Here is a 15,348-nt window from a genome sequence, read left to right as displayed (position 1 = left end):
TGTAAACACTTTAGCGAGTGTTTTTGTTGTAGACACTTTAGCGGGTGTCTTTGTTGTACACGCTGTGTGAGTGTTTTTGTCGGTGACACTTTGCTAGCGTACTTTGTTGTTGTTGTATTTGTTTGACGACTGCAGCCGCCAAAGACCGAGGGTTTTGTTCTTGCTGGGACTTGGTAAATCCCGTAACCCTTGAAGTTTGTGAAACTCGGCTAGTGTGCAAGATGCCTGGTCGCAGTACTTTGTTCAGTTGCTTTAGACCTTGTGGTGCGGATTCCCTGCTGGAGGACTCGTGTCCGATACCTCCGGTTGGAACTCCTACATATGACTTATATAGCAAACATGGGCTAGGCCCGATTGCTTTTAACGATTATTGGATCAAATATACAAAGAAAGACGGCGATCTTCGTTGGCCACCTCACGGTAGCTTCGAAGCGTCGATCTTAGATAATTTGGAAATAAAGTTGTTCGAACGTAAATCTAGGCCGGCCATGTTTGATGCCTTTCGGTTCTGGCGCAAAGAAGCCCGACAGAAAGAGATCAGACAAAATAAACGTAGTCAGCGAGATACTGTTGCTACTATAGTGAAGAAAGCTGAGCAGTTTCAGCGTGATAAGGAGGATAAGGATAAGGAAGTGTTTGAGAGATTACAGCGTATGTCCATAGACAAATGCTATCCTGTTTTGTCTACGGAGTCGGATAAGAAGGAAGAGGCAGTTGAGGATTCTTTAATGTCCTATCTTATGAAGTCGCCACCTCCGTACGTACAGGGTACCGCAGCTGCTGTGGTCCCTGCCGTACCTGTTCCACCAGTTCCTCAACCTGCACTTGCTCTTCCGACTGTTCCTGCTCCTTTGCCTCTTTCTATTCCTACTGCTCCTCCGCTTCCACATACTCCTGTTCCCGCTACTGCTCACGCTACTGCTCCTGTGTTGTTAACCCCTGTTGCTGCTAACGTCTCTACTCCTTCTCTTGTTAGTCCTGTGTCTTACTCTTCTCCCTCTACTTGTAATCGTGATTCTCCCCTTGCGACAAACTTCTTTCAGTCGCTCGGACCTGTTTTTGGGTCTGCAGGTTCTGATGGTCCACAGAGACGTAGCCAGCTTCCTGGTAATAGAGAACGTGTTGCGCTATACAATATGGCGATGGGTTGGATGATAAACCCTGTTAGAAATCCACCTCGTGTTGTCCTCGAAACGTTTGATCAATTCAACATACCTACTCAGAGATATGTGTTTGATGAAATGTGCAAGTTCTTACATGATCAGATAGCGGCTGTTGCGCCTGACGAGGTGCTGACCGCCCTGTCTAATCTTCGGCTTCAGTTCGCAACTGGACTGATAGTCGATACTAATGTCCGACGTGCTATTGAACGGTTGCTATCTCTTCGTCCTGCTCCTATTCCTCATGCATTGTTCGTTGAGGACATTGAACAACGAGATGGGTCTGGCCAATATCCTATGCGAGAAGTTCCGCCAGTTTGGGTACCCGCTGATAATACTAATGCTAATGCTCCAATACCAGCACATTTCCAGAGAGTGTGGATACACCTCCCTTGGAAACGATCGGAAGTGCTTCAGGTGAAACAAACTTTGCCTGATCCTCGCAAAAATCCTGCGGGGTATTACAAAGAATTATCGCAGCTCGTAGACGCTACGATAATGAATCTGGCCGATATCGACATGTTGTTTGGCAATGTCGTACCGCAACCGGTATGGGCCAAGATTCGTCACCAAGATCACGCGAATGAATTAGGTGGTGATTGGGCTGCCATTACAGCGGCAGACGCTGGACAAGTGGCTGCTACTAAACCCGATCAGTTGATTGAACTTCTTCCCCAGCGACTCATTACGTTAATGAAAACGCTTATGCCAGCTATGAGGGTAAATTGGGACAAGTTGTCAGCCTGTAAGCAGAAGAAAGATGAGAGTGTTTCAGACTTCTTTACGAGGTTCGAGGAAACATTCGTCGATCATAGTGGGCAGGATATGGGTACTGAGGGTGGACAAAGGCTGTTTGTGGATAAATTTGTATCGAACTTATTGCCCGACTTGTGCAATAAATTGAAAAATTCAGAAAGTTCATGGGCCGTTTCTACCTCAGCTCAGATATTGGCTACGGCACAATATTACGAAAATAGAGAAAAAGAGGAAAATGACCGTGCCGATAAAAAGACGAAAGAGCTGAAAACTAAAGTGTTGTTACAACAAGCATATCCGCCGCGTTCTAATCAGAATGCGCCTCAGCAGAATAGATCGCAGTCGCAATCAAATCGATCGCAGCCGCGTAATGATTCATCTTTTCAGAGATCTTCGTTGGGGTACAACCAATGTGCTTATTGTAGACAGGAGGGACACATTAAATTCAATTGTCCTGCTTTGAATGACCGTAGTGGTGGTAATTCGTCTAGAGGAGGTCGTGGTGGTGCACAGCACGCATCACGTGGTAGAGGTCGTGGTGCTCAGAACGACTGTTCTGATAACTCGTCAAATTCTAATAATTGTTTCGACCAACGTGGATCATCGCAAGGACGATCTGCGCAGTACAATGTAGACGATTATTACGTCGATCAGGGAACTGACGATAGTAATTACTAGGACAGCCAAAGACAAGGAGAGGGAGTGGTATCAGTTCCGGTTGATCAGAGAGGGCCTTACGTCGCAGTTGCTACATCGGGCGTCGTTGAGCCTTTTCTGTTGGACACTGGTGCAGCGAAAAGTTCTATCATGCATTCGAAACTCCCTGGCGCACCTTTGTCTGGCTTAACAAATGTATCTGTTGGATTCTCTGGCGCCCCCGTTAGCAATCCAGTTTCGCGCCCTTTGCCCCTTAAAATTGGGCCTCGTGAGCTCGAAGCTCCGTTGATTTTAACCACTGGTTGTGGTGAAAATCTTTTGGGTCTGGATTTGCTTAAACGCTTGTATGCGACTTTGTATTGTTCTCCTGCGGGTATAAAGCTTACGTTAGGAGAGAGGGTAGTCTCTCCCATGTACTTGTCCCTCGATAAGCTTCCACCGGAATTGAGTTCTCTTCCTGCATCTTTGTGGGCGACGGGTCCAAACGACGTGGGCCTACTTGATATCTCCCCTTATGTTGTTCAGTTGAAATCGAATGTGCGATTGCCACGTATTCCCCAATATCGTATCTCCCTGGATGGTGAACGAGCTTTGTTAGCGATCATCTATGATTTGATCGAGAAAGATGTCATTGAAGAAACTCGGGGAAACGTGTGCAATAGTCCTGTACTGCCCATTCTTAAACGTACTGATCCTACCAAACCGCCTGTTTATCGTTTTGTTATTGATTTACGGGAGGTGAATAAAATTGTGGTTCCTCAATTCCCTGTTGTGCCTGACATTACGGCGCTATTGACTCTGATTCCAGCTACGGCTTCATGGTTTTCGGTGATTGATTTGAAAAATGCGTTTTTCAGCATCCCGATTGCCGAAGAGAGCAGGGACCTTTTCGGTTTCTCTCTTGGTGGACGTAGCTTCCGGTTCAAACGCGCTCCTCAGGGCTACTGTGAAAGTCCATCGATTTACAGTCAAGCTTTGAAGGGTCAACTAGATGCGTTTAGGTTGCCGGTTGGTGCGGCTTTAATCCAATACGTCGACGACTTATTGGTGGCTGCTGATACTCAGGACATTTGCAAAATTGCTACAGTGTCGTTGCTGCAACATCTCTGTGAGTTAAATCACAAGGTGTCACCTTCTAAACTCCAATATTGTTGTCAAGAAGTAACCTATCTAGGTCACTTATTGTCAAAGGAGGGAAGGAGATTGACCCCAGAGAGAATTGCAGCGATTGCGCGCATGGCTGTGCCACAAACCCAAAGAGATGTGCGTGCCTTTCTAGGTATCACATCGTACTGCAGGCAGTGGATTCCTAATTTTTCATTGCTAGCGAAACCATTGGTGGCTCTTACGTGCAAGGATGTTTCGACTCCTTTACCATGGACGGAAGAATGTCAGAAACGTTTTTCTGAATTACGTGATTCATTGTGTTCGGCTCCTGTGTTAGGTACCCCTGATTACAGCAAGCCGTTCACGTTATATGTTCACGAGAGGGAAGGTTGTGCTTTAAGCGTCTTAACGCAACCTTTTGGTGGTAAGCAACGTCCATGTGCATATTTTTCCTCGACCTTAGACCCAGTAGCTAGAGCATTGCCGAGTTGTTTGAGAGCAACTGCGGCAGCTGCGGTCTCCATCCGACAATCAGCAGGATTGGTCATGGATAATATGCTTACGGTGATGGTTCCGCATGCAGTCGATACTCTTTTGAACCGTACGAAAACTCAGCACTTGACGAGTGCGAGGTTATCTGGGTACGAATTGACGCTCTTGGCAAGCCACATTCAGATACAACGTTGTAATGTCCTAAATCCGGCAACTTTGTTACCAATTAGTGCAGAGTCAGATGTAGTAGCAGAACATGACTGCTATTTGCGTACAGAGGAGGAAACAAAAGGTCGTGTGGACCTTAAAAACACCCCATTGGAAGACCCGGATGGCACCCTGTATGTGGATGGGTCATGTTTTAAATTGCCGAATGGTGATGTGACTACTGCTTATGCTGTGGTGACATTGAATACTGTTGTTGAGACTGCGAGATTGAATCAGAATTCTGCCCAAGCTGCAGAGCTGATCGCTCTTACTAGAGCATGTGTATTAGCAAAAGGTAAACGTGTGAATGTGTACACCGATAGTCAGTATGCTTTCGGTGTAGCGCATAGTTTCGGACGATTGTGGCGAGAACGTGGTTTCTTGACGTCACATGGCACGAAAATACAGCATGGCCAGCTTGTGAACGATCTTTTGGATGCATTGACTTTGCCTGCTCAAGTTGCAATTGTTAAATGTAGTGCGCATCGTAAGGTGACGGATGATGTTGGTCGTGGTAATGCGTTTGCAGATGAGATTGCTAAGGAGACTGCCCGGAACCTTAGCACTCGAATGTATGTGACGAATTCGGTTAGGTGGCCTACAGAATCAAGTATGTGTGAGAATACTATAGAGAGTGTGAAAGCAATTCAGAATGAGGCCACCGACACTGAAAAGATGAAGTGGAAAGAAAGTACGGGAAGGTTGGATGTGAATGGTTGCTGGATTGATTTGTCAGATCAGAAAAGATGGATGTTGCCTGATGCGTATGTACTGGCCGTTGTGCAAATGGCACATGGGTTAGCACATATTAGCGCGAAAGGTATTTGCAAGTTGTTGGCTGATGTGTGGAAGAATGATGGAATTACTAAGTGTGCTGAACGTTTGGTGAAGAATTGTATGGTGTGTATAATGTACAATCCTGGCAAAGGAACCCCAACTCCCCCTGGCAGTTTTGCTCCTCCTTCGTATCCCTTTGAGGTGATCCAATTGGACTTCATCCATATGGAGCGATGCAATAACCTGAAATACGTTTTGGTTGTGGTTTGCGCATTCTCCCGATGGATCGAGGCCTATCCCCTCAAAGATAATACTGCCTTGTCTACTGCGAAAATCCTACTGAAGGAATACTTTCCTCGGTATGGAATGCCTAGAGTCGTGTGGTCAGATAACGGAAGTGAGTTTGTTGGAAGTGTGATGAGGAGTGTGTGTAAGGGCCTTGGAATTAATCAGAAATTCCATAGCGCCAATCATCCCCAGTCAGCTGGATTGGTTGAAGGGTACAATGGCACCCTTAAACTAAAATTAGCGAAGATCCAGGCTACGACTGGACTTTCGTGGCCTGACGCTTTGCCTCTAGCATTACTGTCAACTAGGGCGACTGTACACTCCCGAATAGGGCTTAGTCCCTATGAAATAGTGTTCGGCCGTCCTGCGAATGTGTGGGGGGTTCCTAGGCCAGGTATGTTTGTTGATCTTGAGTACCCGATGTTGATTGACTACTTACATGACTTGACTGCTAAACTGAGGTTAATTCATCAACAGGTTTACGACGCCTTGCCGACGCAGACGGAGGGTCCAGGCCACCAGCTCCAGCCTGGTGATTGGGTTGTCACCCGAAATTTTTCGCGCAAGAAGAATCTGGACCCCCGCTTTGTTGGACCTCACCAGGTGCTTTTGGCCACGAGGACTGCCGTTCGTCTTGAGGGACGGAAGAACTGGGTACATGCTACCCATTGTAAGCGAGTCCCTATTCCTTTGCCGGCAGACCCGTGGGTGAGGAAAGGCATTGCGTCAACAGAAGCAGCGACATTGCCGGCGTTTGTACCTTTCAGTGACGCACAACTTGTTGGTGAACACTCAGTGCAGCAGAAAGCCATTGTTGGAACATTGTCAGCAAAAGACTCAAGACCAAATCAGCAAACTGATCAACAGGACGCTGTCTCTTCGACAGATCCTTTGTTCGACGTGCAGACACGTCCTGGGAAACATCGATATTCTTTGCGTTCTCACACTAAGGACAAATAAAATTTTTGCTTGCTTTGCTGAAATTGATAACTGCAATATCTTCGTTTCCCCTGATCAACTTTGAACATTCGTATCATTGAAAATTGTTTTGTATATATATATATATCAAGCTTCTTCCTTGTATCTTTTTCCTTCCACAGCTGAATTATTTGTGCTAAATAAAATACATATTGTGTATTGAGGGCCGTAGGGCCGCGCGCGTACTTCCTTCTGGACAGTAGGTCTTGACGCTAGGTTAAAGGCCGTCGGTTCCTAGGAACTCCTGGGAATTGACTATTGCTGCACAGAACGAAGTGCGTCAAGAAACGTTGCGGACGGTCATAGGGAAATGGCATTTTCAAAGCTGAACGATTTGGAAGGAACGCAGGCGTATAGAGTCAAGCTGCAGAAACTTAGTCGTACGAAATGTTTTGTATCCCAATTGTTTGTACTGTTTTTAACTGCTTCCGCATTTTTGGCGGGTGGGGTGTATTACACTATGTCTTACTTCTTACTTCCTACCCCTACTCCTATTCCTTACCCTAACATTACTTCTACTGCTTCTCCTCATTCCTTTCATATGTTACCAGAACACGAACAGGCTAGACGTGTAGAATTCCGCAACAATTCCTTTATCCAGCTCCTCCATCAGCATCAGTTAGTGGTTAACACTACTAATTGTTGGGTGTGTGGGTTGATGCCACATACTACGGGTAAGGGAATTCCATATCTGGTGTTACCGTATAGTTCCCAAGGGTCAGCTCGAGCATACCAAACAATGCTTCGAAGCGCACTAGGTTTCCACCCCTCTCCAGAACGTTCCCCCAAACCGGGTCCTACCTCATGGCAGTGGGTGGTATCGATGATAATACAGGATTTGGAAGATGAGATCTATGATGCTTATCTCATCCCTAAGGCAGAGGTACAAGCCTATAGGGCACCGAATAAAGGGGAATATAGTACGTTCACTAATGAAAAGCAGCTTAAAAGCTCGTCTCCAATATGGGTCGTACCCCACACTGGTAATTTTTGTCTTGTGGGTCGTGGCTCGCAAGCCTCACTTGGAGTAAGTGCTTGCACTGAAAGTTACGTTCTGTCAATGTCCCCGATCCCTGTGCTTCTGGCTGCCAAGGGTACGTACTTCATCTGTCATGATCGTGCATACACATGGTTGCCCGCAGACTTCATGGGCTCATGTTTTGTTGCAAATCTGTTGCCTCCGACGTTTACTGTAGATGCCGATTATCATAAGACTAGAGTTGTACGAGGCGTAATTAGTGAAGAGGATACTGCCGGTCAAGAGGCAGGAGACTTTTTCAAGGGTTTCCTCCCGTTTTGGGGACCTATGGTTAATAGTAGGAACCTGAGACATTTGACTCGAGTGGTAGAATCGACAGCTAACATTACTGCCAGTGCCCTTGGTAATATCACCACAGAACTTCAGGCGGAGAGACTTATGACATTACAAAACCGTATGGTTTTAGATGTTGTCTTAGCAGATCGCGGTGGGGTATGTAAAGTGATCCATTCGAGCTGTTGCATTTTCATTCCAGATAATGCTCCTACTGTCTATCAAGCCATCTCGAAGTTGCACAAGATCTCCGAATCCATACACGTGGATGTAGGGGATTGGACGCTACTTGGTTGGTTTTGGGGCCTGGTATCGACTTGGGGTTGGAAGATTCTGATGATCATCGGGGTTGTGGTAGTGTTCCTGTTCACGTGTTGCCTTTGTGTGCAGTGTGGTCCTGCCTTATGTGGCCTCTGTGCTACAACGTGTATGAGACAACCATCTGTTACCAAGGGGACTCGGTTGGACAGAGCTATGCTACAACGACATCTTGATGGTCTGATGAATATCGAGTATGATTCCGACTAGTGCTTGCCTACATGAGGGCAAAAGGAGCGTCTGAGGTTCCGTGACAATTGTAAGTGGTGTTTTCGACTCACACGAATATGGTCGAGTCTAGTATCTATGAACCGCAAATGACGAGTTTAGCAAGTGTGCGCAGTTTCGCTGTGCTAACTTAAACCGTTCGTTTGTTATGTGGGTTTGTCATCTGTACCCACGGGTTCCATCTTAGATACGGCATCCATTTTGTCTCTTGCCCTCAAGTAGCCAGCGAACGGACGCTGTCCGCTTCGCGACCCTGGGACTCCCAAGATATTTGCGGAAGACACATGTTCTTTGAAAGTGTCTTTATGACGAGGGGGATGCTACTGTAAGGCAGATGGCGCCGCTCGAGGCTCATCTTGCCGCACGGGCTTATTGTCTCAGTTGTGCATCTCATTAGGCACGTCCCTTTGATGCCTGTATCTCGTGCTTCTCGACACTCCCCTTTTACACCCTTTCCGATCTCCCCACTGTTTCCGTCTTCCTCTGCACCTGTCTTCGTTCCTGTTTCGATCTACTTTACTGCTGATTGGAATTTGCTAATGGTGGGAAGATGGGTTTTTACAGTTGGGAACCGCCAAATGTTTCCGCACTTATGTTCCGGATCTTGTGTGTTTCAAAGTGATCTAAGCGACCCCTCTGAGAGCGACTTGTGGGAACCAGGTTGTAAACTATTGTGTATCATGTTATCCTATGGGTAGAAACTGTATAAAAGGAGCGATCCACAAATACAATTTGAAGCAGTCTCCCCGAACTACACCCGATGTACTTCTTGTGACTTCTGTGTTCCCTGCAGTAAATAAACCTTGACTCTGTGACGCCGAAGGAAGTGTCCCGTGTCTCTGTGATTTGTACGCCGGAGCAGGTTACCCACGAAGGTTTCAGGTGTTGTGCCCTGGCACCGCTGGGTCCAAAGAACCCAGTCCTTCACTACGTTTAGGTAAAGTTCAACTTTCTCCATGGGGTGCAATCACTTTTGGGTCGATATTCATTGCTAAGCAAAAAAATGTTACATGCAAGCTTGCACTCCTTCCCTTATTCGGTTATATTCATTCAAAGACAGACTATGATCTGTAGATGCGTGCGATCAACTGCTGTGAACCGTCCCAGTCACAGCACTTTAACAAGAATTCCAAAGCGCACATTGGTCACGCACGAAACTGTCGCACGAAACTGTCCCCCATAGGGACATTTCCTATATCCCTATGGGGGATATAGGAAATGTTCCCCACAATAAACCACTTGTTGCTGAGTTATCCGTTTAAACCATTTGATGAAAATATTTTCAAAATTCTTATTTTGCCAATTTTCCTCATTTAGGGCCATATGTATCAACAACCTGATTTGTGATTCTCAAATAGCGATTTTTTAGTAGTCGCTATTTGAGAATCGCAAATAGGGATGTATGTACAAAATGGCAATTTTTTTGCGATTTCTTAGTATTCCTTAATTGCAATTAGCAAAATCGCGAATCGCAATTAAGGAATACTTTCCCATTCATTTCTGTGGGCCAGGAGGCCCATAGGAATGAATGGGAAGTTATTCTCAATTTGCAATTTGCAATTTGAGAATCGCAAATTGAGAATAATTTCAAGGGTGCAGGGGTTTCCAAAGGACACCCTGTTGCAGCCCTGAAATAAGCATGGGTGCACATGTGGTGCACATACATGCCCTAAGGGCATGTATGTGCGTCACAAGTAGGATTTAACACAAGTAGGATTTAACACGCAAGGCCACCTTGTGTGGCCTTGCGTGACTGGATAAATCTGGAGTAACGCAGTGCAGCGCAAATCGCTGCATTGCGTTACTCTGACCCAGGGAGGCATTTCACAAGTGGATCATAGGTGTTCACCCATGGACTTCGGTGCATTCCCAAATTTACCATTACTGATATACCTTGGAATGCATCAAAATGCTATGCCTCCCTAGGTTAAAGGTTGAAGAAAAGAGCATACCATTGCCGGAAATTCCACTAAACGCCTGGAAAAAAGCCATAAATAGACAAGTCTGCGAAATCTCATTTGATCTAGATCTTAAATCTGCCCCTTCTGCCCCCCATTTAGTCCCGCTGAATAGCACCATTGTGGTAGGCAAAGCACAACCCTACCTAAACGAGACCCTGACACCACAAACCCAAACCAAAATTCTCTCCATGAGACTATGTATACTAGGAATTGACTTTAACCCCGCATGGGCTTGAAAGGGGGAATCCACAACCTACAGACTGTGCACCTACATGAGGGAATCCTAGTTACATCTCCTATGCTGCTGCCCCGCCCTTAGGAACGAACGCCGACAAATTCTTCACCCAGTCTGTATCTCCAAGTGAACCAAGACATGTAGTGAAGCATCAGCCTTGTGCTTTTCTAAAACAACCACAAAGACCTTGGCAAGACTGGAGAAATGTATCCATCAGATTAAGATTGCTTTAAAGGCTGCAAACGAGCACAACCAAATCACGGTGCCGAGCAGGTCACGGTGCCGAGCACGGCATAATAAGAGGGATAGAGCAGCTTTTCCCCCAAACAAGTACAGAGCCCTGCATCTACTCACCCGTCCTACTGAGACTGCACCATATCTATGGCTCTCAATGGAAGGGCCAAGGAGTTTGCTTTAAGGGTGCCTGCGTTGGCGCTAGGCAGCATATTGTGCGCCAGTGCTGGGAAAAGACAGTTATGAGCCGTATAATGTTAAATACAGTACATTCCTGCCCTTTCCCTATCACGCAATGGAGCAAGCTGGTTTCTTGCACTACATGATTTTTTAGGTCAAGCATTCAAGACCTTGTGTTTATACTTAAGTATATACGTATATGTGTATGTACTTTGTGGGCTTTGGAGAGCAGCCCTAGAATTTGTCTGCTTCTGCTTAGGGACTTTCTTTTCTGTTCAACTGCCTCTTTTTAACTATCTAGATGGAAAACCGCCAAAAGAGATCAGTAAAATACCAGAATTGCTTTCTGCTGAGGGACTTTATTTTTTAGATTTTTCTGGCAACTGCCTTTATTTAACTTTCTTGATAGAAAACGACCAGCAGAGGTCATTAAAATTACAGAATCACATTAGCATCCTGTAGATTCCAGTCCATAAAAATTGTTTTCCACAAGCATGAGTAGACAATATTACTTTTTTTAAATCTCGTATTGTTAGTAATATGACGGCCGAAGGCCCTGATTTTATATTAAAAACAGAGCTTTGGACTATACCATTTCCCACCGAAAGGCAATATTTCTCTCCATGTGTTCCCATACCTGTCTTGTCACACAGTTTGGAACTTACTTTCCCTCCATGTTAAAGAACAATGGCTGTTTCAGTACCCAGGATAAAGTGCTGCATAGCTAAATACATATAAGGTCCCAAAGCCGAGACCGATTGCACTGCAAATGCTTGTTAACAAATATGGCCCTAAATCTTATGTGCGGCTTCAATATGTGTAGCACCTAAGACGTTTTATTGATGCTCAAAAGAATGTACCATTTGCAGTGCCATTTCTGCTTCTGAGCCATCTAAGTGTATATTAAAGTCTGCAAGAACTAATACTTCCTGATATTTTAATGAGACTAGACCAGCGGCATCAGTGATCTGTTCAATTTCCTTAATCCCCCTCTCCAGGGCCAAGAGCACAACAGAAATGCAATAGGGGTGGTTAGAGAGTGGGAACTGCGGAAAGTTAACAATTCTTATTAGCTCTTGTCTAGTATCCCGGTAACAGGTAAGGTGGTTGTTAAAAACCACGTCAATCCCTCCATTCTCAGCACCCAGAGTACACGCTACGCAGCTGCAGGCCCTCTTTCCAGATAAAGAGAACAGAAAGAATGTGTCACAAGAGAAACAGAGAAACAACCAAATAAGAAAGGTCCGCCTGCTATGTTAATTGGGCTCCCACAGGCTAGGAAGGAGGAAAGAGAGGCTTTAAATAATTACATGGATAATTGATTGAACAGGCATATTTTCAGATTTCTCCTAAACTAGAAAATGTTCACACTTTGGGGCATATTCTCAAGGACTTATCGCCAAGTTAGCAGCACTTTATCACAGCCAAAGTGGCGATAAATGTATCGCCCCATTCACAAGTTGGTGCTAACAGCTGATATCACCAGTTTTTCTGCGATAGAAGCCGCAAAAAACATTGGCACAGATGACACCAGCAACTAACGCGAATGATATGCAGAGTAGGTGTTCCCACGCAAAAAGCTGTGACAACACCACTTCGTAACATTTTCAATGACCTGCCAGATCGGCGATAAAATCCCAAAACATGCGATAAGGCGCGTTAGCAGCAGGGATTTAACACCTGCTCTTACTTGGTGTTTAATTCGGACGACAACCTGCACCATAAAAGGGAGCCCAGCCCAGACCCACACCTGAAGGACAACAGATGCCATGGAGCTACTGATCATGCAGCTCGCACAACCAAGAGGGCCACAACACCCACCCCACCACCCCCAGGACCCCCCGACCCTCCGGGCAAAGATATTTCACATCAACTTTACTAAATCATGAACAAAACAATTTGCCTGATGTCACACAATTACAACAATTAACATTCATGTGAGGTCAGAAAAAGGAGAATCATTCATTCATCTTTGAATTTCGAAACAAATAATTTTATTTATTTATTTATTATTTATTTATTTCTGATTTTGTAAAGCGCCTGGTTACACTGTCAGTGTGTCCCCGCGCTGTCAGAAGAGTCAGTTGCTCCGACAGTCAGAAACAGGACGGGCTAATCTTTAGGAAAGAGGAATGTTTTCAGTTTCCTGCGAAAGATGAGCTCCGATGATTCCACTCTTAAGCTCGGGGGGAGAGAATTCCATTTGTGTGCCACCAGAATACGGAAGGATCTGCCTCCCATTCTGGCTTTCTTGTGTCTGGGGACAGCAAGAAGTCCTGCTCCTAATGAGCGGAGTTGACGGGTGGGCGTATAGGGGCATAGCAGGTTGTGAAGGAAGGCCGGACCCTTGCCATGTACGATCCTGTGGCCAATACACAGGGCCTTAAAGTCGATCCTTTCGTTAATCGGGAGCCAGTGCAATGTTTGTAGGGATTTTTTTAGAGGAGGCTCTTCTGGGTAGCCGGAGTACCAGGCGAGCTGCAGCGTTCTGGATTGTCTGCAGTCGCCGCCGACTGGAGACGTTGGCACCTAGATACAGGGCATTTCCATAGTCCAATCTTGACGTGACAAGAGCGTGGACCAGGGTCTTCCTTGATTTATTTAATGTTATTTATTTATTTAAATTAAATATTAAAATTAAAATTAAAGCTTTATTTAAATTAAGCTCAAAACAACTATTTGGAAGAGTCATGATGGGTCTTCTCTGGACAATCTGTAAGTCACAGCCTGCAAGACAAAATTCAAGGTTAGAAGGTGTGTCATGCGCTCATCAAAGGACAGGGAGAGAGAAAGAGAGAGAGAAAGAAAGGAAGAGAGAGAGAGTGAATGGAAGAGGGAAAGAGAGAGAAAGAGAGAGAGAGAGAGAGAGAGAAAGACAGAGAAAGAAAGGGGGCAAGTGAGATGCAGTGAAAGGAAGAGAGGGAGAGGGAGAGGGAGAAGGAGAGAGAGTGCTGACACTGCAGACCCAGGCCTCACTGCTCACCTGCTGCCAATGGCGTGTCTCAAACCATGTGCCGGCATACACTGCAGTCCACCAGGTCCCTTATCTGAAACAGAGTCCAGATTTATGAATGGCAGAGTTTATATCATTGCCCACACCATCATTGCTTGCCCGCCCCTGTACGCAAAGGCTGCTGCACCCCAGCCCCTCCTCCCGCCACCCAGCGGTGATTGCCCGCCCCTGTGCACCCAGGCCTCACTGCTCACATTCCGCCACCAGCATGTCTCCAAGAGGGCCCACCACGTGCCGGTGCAAGCTCCAAGCCCGGGGCCCACAAGCTTGGCAGCCTCAACATCCTGCAGCCCTGCACCGCGTGCCACCAGGTCACACACGTGATTCTGGGTCCTCATTTCACAATGGCATAGATCATATCAGTGCACATAGCATCATCACAGGCTGCGCACCCGCCCAGCTCTTTAGGTTCCACTAACTCTGTGAACCACGAGGCAACGCTGCGTGGCGGTAGACCCACGCTGCCCGCTGACTCAAGCCTACACTCCGGTCCAGCAGGGATTGCACAAATCCTTACCAGTCCGGACCTCCAGGATGGCGCATCATCAAAGGCTGAACACACGCTCAGCACTTAAGGTGCCCCTACCTCAGGGCACCGAAAGTCACCATCCCGTAGCGGTAGGACCGTGCCGGCCGCAGTGTATCCGGTGCCACCAACTCTGTGCAACGCAATTCATGGACCCTTTATGATTGAGTATCGTGGTGCGGAGACCATCATGTCCCCTCCAGAACTGGGGAATGTGATGTGGTAGGGTCCTAGGCCCTCGTGCATAAATGATAATCACACGGATACACCCAGATAGACAGTGGAAATGGCCTCGAGCACGTGCGCCCGGCCCTTTTTATTGGCAGGGTCACATGTCCTGTGACGCATGTGTTGGATGGGTGTGGTGTGGGTGTAACCAGCCCTCAAGAAGTTGCTTTGTCATGCTGACAATTAGACCTGTGATCAGCAGATCACTACAGGGAAGATCTGGGACATGTAGCGTTGTCATCCTCCCCTGTAAGTGTAAGCGGAGTGGGCTGGCCTGGCGTATGCCAGTCCAGCATAGGGGTGTGAACAATGACCCCGGGACTCTGGGTATGGTTCCGTCCTGGTCTGGACAAGGAAGTAACTAATGCGTGTGTCTCTGTTGTAGTGTCTGCGCCCTTGACCGCAATCGGTAATGTTGCACCCTGTGAATCAAGTCCCACAACATGAGCAACATAGACGTAAGGGGGAATCACTGACCCTACATTCATCCATACTTCCACACTCGAATGATCATATACATGACAAATCTGTGTGGATAATAATGTTTAATGCACATTCAGTGGAGTGTTGTAGCTGGAGCAGTACAGGGCCATGCAAACCCCACTTTACATTGTTGCCCCGTGGATGGCCAGCCAGAGTCCTTTAGGGAATGACAAGTTTATCAGAAGAGGAAGAGTTCATTCCGCAGTCT

Source organism: Lissotriton vulgaris, chromosome 4_1 (assembly GCF_964263255.1).
Source record: "Lissotriton vulgaris chromosome 4_1, aLisVul1.2, whole genome shotgun sequence".
NCBI lineage: Eukaryota > Metazoa > Chordata > Amphibia > Caudata > Salamandridae > Lissotriton > Lissotriton vulgaris.
Note: the sequence above shows the minus strand (reverse complement) of the source record.